This window comes from Pungitius pungitius, chromosome 1, assembly GCF_949316345.1.
Source record: "Pungitius pungitius chromosome 1, fPunPun2.1, whole genome shotgun sequence".
NCBI lineage: Eukaryota > Metazoa > Chordata > Actinopteri > Perciformes > Gasterosteidae > Pungitius > Pungitius pungitius.
The window spans coordinates 18,032,893-18,040,311 of NC_084900.1; the positions used below are offsets into that span (position 1 = coordinate 18,032,893).

Here is a 7,419-nt window from a genome sequence, read left to right on the forward strand (position 1 = left end):
GAAAAGTAAATACAACAGATTGTGACAATGAAGGGCATATATACTCTTATATGTTAACAACTATCTGTAAGATCAAGAGATATGTGTAATGCAACATTATTCTATGACTACAGTGTGTCCATTTAAAAATTTAAAAAGTTTCCTTGTTGAGATGTGGAACATTGTGTAGGGAAAATGTACTCTAGTTTCCCAAAAATAAAGCACACCCATTTCTTTCGCAATTAAATGGAGCAGCTCATGATCAATTACTCATAATTAGTTATTAGTTATGAAAAGAACAAAGTGGTAATTAAAATTCTTCCAGACAAGTTCATAACACAGTCAAACCCTTTGTTGGCACGCAAACTTCACGTAGACCTCGATGCATTTAGCAAAAATCCTCACAATTTCAAAGAAATGTTAGAGGCTGGATTGAGTTTTTTTTTGAAAATGTTGATCTACTGGGATTTTCATGTACAACCTTATATTTTATATAGAGACTGGTCAAAAAATGGAAACAGCTTAAAATATGTAGTGGACTAAGAGAAGTATCTAGGAGGTCCCCTAATTAGATGCCAGCAATTACCTCATGACTAATTAAGTATCCACTTTAAATGTTGAACATTTGTAACAGTCACACCCAGTCAGCTCCATTTAAATAAATGCTGCAAGTCATTCACTAGTCATGGCAGAGACACTGTATACTTCTTTGTACATTTGTAAGTACAACTTTGACTTTGATCCTAACCACCGAATTCTAATCAGGGCCTGAGCTCGGGCGAAGCCCTATCATGTTTTATCGAGAATAATTTGCCCAGTTTAACCAATTGACTTGACATTTAAATATAATATAGATACATTCTTGTAAATGCTCCAAAAAAAAAGTCATTCACGGTATGCAAATGTGCCAAACTAGATTTTCCGTCATTGGGAAATCCGTGAAAAACACATTTTTCCGAACTTCTCCCAGGCGCTGCGTCCGATTCTCACGAAACTTTAAGGAAAATATTAGGTCAATGTCATCTAAATCTCTGATCAGCTTGTTGATAGCTCCTTATTCTTTAAAATGATGGACAAACTAAGTTGATAAGGGGTGTGGCCTTATTGTTAAAGGCCTATAACTTTAAAAGTGATCTGTCTGTCCTCACCAAATCTCTACTAAATGTTCAAATTGAGTCCTTGACCATACCCTAATTTTTTCAGAATTTTATAGGGCTAGATTCTAGCGAGCTACAGCATCAGCACAGCATTTCAGAAATGGAAATCATTTCATAATGTTTTAATTTTGCCCTCTGCTAACCAAGTTGGTAAGAAGTTGAGATAAACGTTACGAATAGTCTTTTAGATGGATGAAGATAAAAGCTGCTGTTGGGCTCATACTTTGGAACCATCACCAAACCATGAAACCAGTAAAGCAAACTAGAGGACAGCTGTCAATTCAACTTCCATTTAATAACACTGATCACTTTAAACAATTTGTATAAAGTTGCCAACTATCAGGCAATAGAAATGTGTTTTCCCACTCTGTGACAAGTCTGAGTACTCATAGTTTGGGTCAATTTGAGCATTTTAGAGGGTGACTTGTTTGCTTGCTAACTTGCTAATTTTACCATGCTAATGTTCAATGGCTGGAGAAAGAAAGTACACCACCTGGTTGGTAGCCAAGGGTTGTCGTGGATCTGTGGATCCTTTTAGCATCTTCTCCCTGCTACCTCATCAGGAGGAGAGCAGGCGAGCAAGACATCTTCTACAGAGAACCTGTCTTCTCTTGCTAAATTAGTAAAAACAAAGAAACTGTAGCAGTATAGACAGAAGGTTGTCTTGCTGAAGTTAATTGCGCCGGCTGACCACTAGGGCGGAAGTATATAAGTGCGGCCCTCGTTCTCGCGCCCCCACTGATGCTTCGTTTCCGGGTTAGGTATTTGTCTGTGCAGAGTAGCGACAGAGGGCACCGTGCTCAGCTTTTGCTCTTTGATCCTCTCGATCGGTGGTAAGTGTTCTCTCTCCGTGTTAGATCAATCAATATTCTGTGGCTAATGTCATTGTGGCCACAGGTAGATGTCTGTCGCCGTGTGGGTCTTTCTCTCCCCCCCTCTCCCTGTGCAGGTTTGACCTTAAACGGGGACTTTACTGAAATCTAGCCTCCAAAAAGCCTTGATCAATGTGGCTTAGTAAAGTTAACTTCATGTCCATTGACAGGGAATGCTCATCAGCTGGCTGAAACCTACAGGTGGTGATCCATGTGACAGCACCATCAGTTGATTGGGGCCTCTGCTGCTTTGTCTGCTGCGTTCTCCGCTGTTAAATGCTGCCAAGTGTACATTTGTTGTCTTTGCCACGAGGTGCCCAGCGTATCTACTGCCGGCTGCCGTCATCGCTGGCTGGGGGGGCTATGGTTGGCTTTCCTGGTGGATTGCCGACACCAGATTTGAACCAGTTTAGTCCTTTATTCTTAGCTGAACAAGTGAGTAGTTAATCCTTTAGTTTGTATTCTTTTGGTTTATTTCCTGTATTTTCTTTATTTGTTGGGTTACATAAATCGTTTTGTTAGGATGATTTTTGTGTGAATTATTTTCTGTTTTAGGTTGTGTTGTATGCTTTTGGTTTATTTTGTTGTAACCTATTTTTGTTTATCCCTTCTAGCGGCTGCAGGCTGGTGGCGGTTTTATTTGTGTGTTCCATTTGATTTTGTGCCATCACTGGGTGAACTCTTGTTTGTTTTCTTTAAGTTGGTTTTATTAATTCTCTTGCCCCACCACCGGCCCTTCTCACCAGTGGGCCCTTAGCATTTGATGAGGTTTATTTTTGATTATGTGACAAATGCCAGATTTTATAGTAAATTATATTTACCTACCTTTTATTGAATTGAATCTTGTTATTATTGAATAAAACTTTTTGTAAACTGAACCACGAGCCCTCGCCTATTGAGTGGAACGAACCTGTGTGCTTTAAAGGTCTTGGGCCTATCCCAAATGGCGTTGTTGGAAATCTTAAAATCCCTGAGTGTTTCTCTGCCACTCATTCGCGCTGCCACAAAACCAACTTAGTAAACCTCTGACTTGTTAGGGATTTCATCAGTGGTGAAAGTAAGCCGGTACGGCGCACCGGTAAGAAATTACGACACACGCACAGGCCCGTTGCTACAAAGCAAGCAAAACAAGCAACTGCTTGGGGCGCCGAGACAACGACTGGGTAAGAATAAAATGCAACGACAAACTGAGCGCACCTTTGATGGTCAATGCAGTAAAGTGCAATAACACTGATCGGGATCCCCCTCAAGGGGCCCCTCTAATGAGCAAAAAACAAAACCTCAACAGTCGGCAGTCATCATGAAGCGGAATTATGCTTCAGGAAGCCAGAAAAAGGCAGAGGATAATTAAAAAACAAGATAGTGGTAAGTGATAAATTACACTGGATAAAATAGCTCTACTTGTCTTGGTGTAATTTTGCAGCAGGTAGGCTAGCAAAAATAGTTTTAACATGCCGCAGGGCTGTGTCCCGTGTTTAAATAGATCGGAGTTTAAAAAAACAAGTGACATTCAACTGTCATTCGAGCAGGAGCGGGCTGTGGGACACATTTTTATCTGCCCAAATCAACAAAGCTGCCATTAGGCACTCTCATGTGCTGGGTGTGCCTGACCCTCAACATGCACCTGTATTGAAAACAATTTACCCCTCACCCTAAACACTTCTAAAACACATTGCTGCCAGCGCTGTTTATCATAATACTTCTGTACTGTTGCTAGCCCGGGCTGTGTCAGATCATACTACTAAATTGACTAAACTAAGCTTAAACCCTTTTTGATCACTAAAGTAGGACGTGATCGTAAATAAATTAACTGATTCCGCCATTGTTATTGGATCTGGACGAGCGGAGCGCTTGGACCCAGAAGACGTCACACGTGACGTGTCATGACGCATCATAGTACCACCACGAATAAAAACTACTTTCACCCTTGGATTTCATCAGTGAAGTATTTCATTCTCTGTAACATGTGAAGATGCAAATGATCATGCCAAAAAGACAACTCGATAGCCACAATAACTGCCAACACATCGGCAAACAGACACCTAAAAACACACACTGCAAAGGGTGTGCCTTCAACTCCAAGCTCTGCTGGCTCTTGGCTCCTGGCTTCCCCTAGCCTTTTATCCACCTTGGCTCCAATCAGCTGATTGCTTCCAGGCCACTCACCAGGCAATTTCACTTGGTGATTCCAGGCAGGATGCCGAGCTTCTTGGGGGGGATGAGAGAGAGAAAAAGAGAGCACCCGTAACACTATAGGTATAACATCAACTACCGTACAACCCACAATATACTAAACTACCATATACTTATTGTAAGTCGCTTTGGATAAAAGCGTCAGCTAAATGACATGTAATGTAATGTAATATACGACAGCATTAAAAAGTACAACACATAAATATATTTGTCAACAATAACCGAAATGGGACAAAGCACGAAATATAAACAAGACCAGCGATTGAAAAATGAATGATTTAAAAACGGCAAGTAAATAAAAACGTGTCTTTAGTCTTGCAAACTACTTTACTGCTGTTTTTAGCGAGCTAATGCTAGCTAAATCAGCTGGATGACGAGTAAACAGCAGCAGAAGAGCTGCAGAAGGCTCCTTATGTTCCTCACGTCAAAACGGGAATGTGGTGCTCCCAACATTTTTTATTGTTGCCATGATTGTAATTACATTCAGTAATAATACGATTGGCTTTACATTACAACTTGGTTATTTACCTGTGACCTTAAGGTTCCTTCAATGTACCATAGTAAATGTACTGAATGAGCACTTCATCCTACTGCAGTGCACACCAACAACCACCAGGAGGCACTAAGTTGTCCTTCTGCAGCAATGCGTCTACATGACTCTATTATGATACATGCTTATAATACAATGAATTTCACTCTAACACCACCACAAAAACGATCACAATATCTCCACTATTACTACCAAAACTCGTACTACCTCAACATCCACTACTACACTGTCTAAAATACTCTGCTGACCAATGAATGTTTTACATCTGTGCCTCTCAGCTAGCCCACACCAACAGCTGCTCATTGGAACTGGATGTGAATTGGATGTGTTATGTGTACTTCATGAGGAATTTTTAATCCTTGTGTAATTACATTTGGTTAACAGACCGCTTCTTATTTCCAAGAGGAATCCGGCCTTGTTCTGTTACAGAACCCATTTGCATTCACAAACCTAAGGCAGGATACGAAAGAACGTCTGTGTATTTGGCCATGTCAGTCTTTCCTTTGCCAATAGAGCTTAGGATCTTTATTTAGTTGCTACATCTTCTGAAAGACAAAACAGTCTAGGATACCAGCGTCCACAATAAATGGAAAAAGACACGTTACACTTGCATGAAAGTTACAATTTTAAAGAAAAAGCAGACACACACAAACAAGACAACCAATACATGGAAGAAGAGCATTGCTGATCAAGCAGAGATCGAAAATAAACCAACAAAAGTAAACCCGAGGAAAAGTTTAGTTAATGACTGATTACACCAAATAATACAAATATAACAATAAATGAAACAACTGATTATGAATGACACAGGGCAGGATGCGCGAGGGAGAAACACAGAGGACAGTGAGTGGTCTCTCTGAAGGCAAACAGGTTGTACGCGAGGTGGGTCGTTCGGGCTCCGGACAAAGCGACTCGAGGCCTTGGTCGTGTAGAATAATGCTTTTATTTAGTTATTTCTGGGGAAACTGCGCCGGCGTCCGGCTCGCTCGTCGTTTCCTTCCTTCCTCGCTCGCCTGCTTAAATGCGGGAGAGCACACACACCCACACCCACACACACACACACACCCACACAATCACCGACAGCTGATTATTATTAGTTTCCACCTGGCACTGTTCCCCGAGCCACTCCCCCTCTCTCCCCCCTGCAGCCGGGCCGAAACCATGCCCGCCGCCACATAGGTCTACCTCGGTAAGACCGCCTTTCCACAGGAGCTCCACCACCTCGGGGTGGAGTCCAGTCCCCGGGCCTCGGCCCCTGTCTCGACCGGGCGTCTGCCCCACATATGGCCAGCTCTGCCTCGGAGCCGCGCGGAGCACGCCTCATCGAGCCGCTCCTCAGTGAAGAGAGCTCAACGGGAAGACGGGATTGCCACACACAATCTGCACAGCTAGCCCCCTTGTACAAGCCAATAACTATAAGACATTTACATTTCATTATAGATTAGTATAGTATATAAATCAGCAAACAGCGTCCATAACAAACCTTGTTATTTCCAAAAAGAAATGTGGTTTAGGTTGCAGTATCCTTTTAAATGTTATCATTCTAGTAAAGATATATTTTCTCCAAATTTCATAACATTTTATATTGTATTACCTTTATTAAATACAGGTGTGTTCACCTTCTCACTTTTACCTGAGAAAGACTACCTTCCATTTAAACATTATCAGGTATGCTGTGCTAATACTAGCTTTCTAGAGTCACAATAAATCACCTCTAACGTATGCAATTGCATGCATTAATTCTGTCACAAAAACAACACTGCTCGACAATGTTGTTAATGTTCAATGTTTGAGCTCTTTTGCCTGACCGTGTTTTCTAAGTTTAAATGAAATCTTCACTCTATACACTTCTTCATCCATGAAACACATGTGTATCGTTCTGTAATATAGATATCTGCCATTTCTATAATGTTAAATAAAATCCCATTCAATCCCATTCCCATGTAACGGATCTATCTACCAGCACTGCGTAGGTGACCGCCCCCCAGTGGACTTTTTAGGAATAGCAGATACCTGCAATTTATGTCCCCTGTGCTCTAAATCAGCGGTTTTCAATAGGTGAGGCGCGCCTCACCTGGGGGGTGCCAAAGAGCCACAGGGGAGGCTTGACACATAGGGTTGCCAACTCTCCCAACCCCAAATCAGGGACACTTTTGCGGGCTGACGGGCTGACGGGGGGTGCTAGAGGTCGGCGCTGCTCATTTACAGATAGGACAGCTCTCACCTCACATGCTCCGCTCTGGCCACCCGGCACCCGCGCACACACTGGTCTGATGCGTCACAACAACCGGGAGTTTTTCACGCGTCATTGACTTAGGAGGCTGTGATTGGAAAACGGGATGGGAAATTGCCCATAATTCGGGATGTCCCGGGCAATATGGGACGGTTGACAACAGATGAAGAAAAAATGTATTAGCTGTAAAATGCATCGTTTCCTAGTCCCCTGTCAACAGAAGGCAGCATTAAGGGAGGAGACAGGACCCAGCAGAAAACATAGGAAATATGATCCTAAGTACTTAAAGTTAGGTTTCACCTAGTAGGGGTCCGAGGCTGCTCCCCTGCCGCAGTGTGTGGTCTGCAAGGAGGTGCTAGCAAATGATAGCATGAGACCATGCAAACTTCGGCATCACATTGAAACTAAGCACACAAGTTTAGTGAACAAGCCAGT

The 7,419-nt window shown here is 42.4% G+C and overlaps 1 long non-coding RNA gene across 1 annotated transcript; it reads left to right on the forward strand.

Annotated features, from left to right (window-relative positions):
* The first annotated feature begins 1,912 nt into the window (after window positions 1–1,912).
* On the forward strand, window positions 1,913–2,801 carry LOC119222803 (uncharacterized). The gene is made up of 3 exons (XR_005120832.2): window positions 1,913–1,969; window positions 2,179–2,443; window positions 2,623–2,801. It is a non-coding gene; the product is annotated as an uncharacterized LOC119222803 (long non-coding RNA).
* The last annotated feature ends 4,618 nt before the right edge of the window (window positions 2,802–7,419 follow it).